Here is a 2,114-nt window from a genome sequence, read left to right on the forward strand (position 1 = left end):
GAGTGGACAGCAGAACAGGCAGACTGACAGAAGACACTGCTGAGGGGAACAGAGGACAAGACAGGAGAGGTTCACCACGCCATGTGGGTATCTCCCTGGCCAGCCAGAATCGAACCTGCACTGTGATGGCTGCGGACAGCTTCACAGTGCTGCACTCAACCTGATGAGCCACCAGGGAGGCCCAAATAAAACTTTTTAAATTTAAAATAATTGGAGAAGAAATGATGAAGCAGGAGAAAGATGATGCAAAGGATCCCAGTTTCCTTAAAGGAGCATTGACCAAAGTGGGCACTCAAAGTTGACTAAAGGAGTTATGTTAACTTTGCTTTCCTCAATAATTTCTGAAATCCCATGGCCACCTCTTTGTTTCAGAGGCTGTAGATAAGAAGGTTCAGCATGAGCGTGAGGATGGTATAGAAGGCTGACACCATCTTGTCCTCTTCTGGTGTATAGTTAGAGGCTGGTCTCATGTACATGAACATGGCAGCACCATAGTAGAGTCCAACTACAGACAACTGTGAAGAGCAGGTGGCAAAAGCTTTGTGGCAACTGTCACCAGAGCCCATACAAATGATAGCTCAAAGGACTCTGAAATAGGAACCAATGATCACTGAATCTGGTAAAATCAGCATTAGCACACAGCATATGAAAAGCAGTTTTTCAAATGCAGAAGTGTCTGTGCAAGACAGTGGTAAAAGGGCAGCAGCATCACAGAAAAAAGTGATCAATTTCCCCAGAACTGCAGTAAGAAAATGATAGGACTGCTGCAAGGACAATGATGCCATCAAGAGAGCCCAACATCCAGGATGTGACAGTCATGATGAAACAGAGTTTCTGATTCATCAGGATGGTGTATCGAAGAGGGTGGCAGATAGCCACATATCGATCATAAGCCATGACAGAAAACATTCAGATCCAAGCAAGGACACATAGAAGAATATCTGGGTTCCACAACCTACTACAGAGATGGACTTCCTGTCAGACAAATAGTCTACATAAGGAGAGCTGCCTAAGAAGGAGTACATGGGAGTATGGAGCTGGGTCTCCAAGTAGATGAGGAGAACCATGATAGTGTTTCCCATGTAGGCTGTTAAGAAGATGCACAAGACCAGAGAGAAGAGGAAGATGTGAGTGGAACTATGGTTGAAGATTCCTAATAAGATGGAGTCAAAATTCAAGGTCTGATTTCTCCTTACCATGCTGGAGAATTAGCTTTGTTAGATGATTAGAACCTGAAAGTTCCAGAAAAGACAATCGTATCTATTAATTTAGTTTTCAAATGTATAACATGAACCCTCAACTTGCACCTAACTGGGTACATGCATGTGACCTTCTCACCAAACTTCAGTTACCTTCCCTTCAGTTATAGTGAATTATATTACTTGGTCAGTTGTTTCCACAGTCAATTTCGCAGATGATCACTTCATAAGTATTTATGTTACAGTTAAAAAAAAAGAGGTTGCTGACTTACTTGCCAGTACACAGTAGTCAATAGAGAATCTACAAGAAAAATAATTACACATTTCTGTTGGTAAAGTTCCTTCATCATAGGAAATCCTATACTGACTTCATATTTTTGTCCTACCTTGTTTCCATTGTGATTTTTCAATAAACATAGAATTTATGTTCTCTTCATTTCCACAATTAACCAATCCCTCCAATCATGTTATATTAGCTTAATACAAGACTGTATGGGATCACTATAATTATGCCCAGAGGGTCTCATATACATTTTAATTCAAAGAAAGATATAACACTGTATATTTTAACTTTTCTATCTCAGAATAAGCATTAAATCTTAATCAAAAGACCAATGGAAATATTTTCCTAAGGAAGTAAAGTACATTCACCTCTATTTTGAAAACATTTTTTTTCTTATTCTAACTTGTCTACAGACATAAACTGTTTTTTTTTTTTTATTTTTTGGAGAAATTGATGTCTCCCCCCCTACTACAATAAAATGTTTTAAGTTGAATGGCATCAAGCACTAGAGATAAGAAAAAAAAAAATGAAAAAAAACAGAAAGCCTCCTGCCCACTTTAAAGTTCACTACAATGTTTTTTTTTTTTTTTGATATTTAGGTGGTTTTTCCACCACAGTGATTAAAGTCATGA

General features: G+C 38.6%; 1 pseudogene across 1 annotated transcript; it reads right to left on the reverse strand.

Moving 5' to 3' along the window:
• Positions 1-311: 311 nt before the first annotated feature.
• Positions 312-1,199, reverse strand: LOC311183308 (olfactory receptor 2M4-like; annotated as a pseudogene). The gene has a single exon. The product of its transcript is annotated as an olfactory receptor 2M4-like (transcript).
• Between the last annotated feature and the right edge of the window lie 915 nt (positions 1,200-2,114).

The sequence above is a fragment of the Talpa europaea genome, assembly GCF_964194135.1.
Source record: "Talpa europaea genome assembly, chromosome: 13".
NCBI classification, from domain to species: Eukaryota; Metazoa; Chordata; class Mammalia; order Eulipotyphla; family Talpidae; genus Talpa; species Talpa europaea.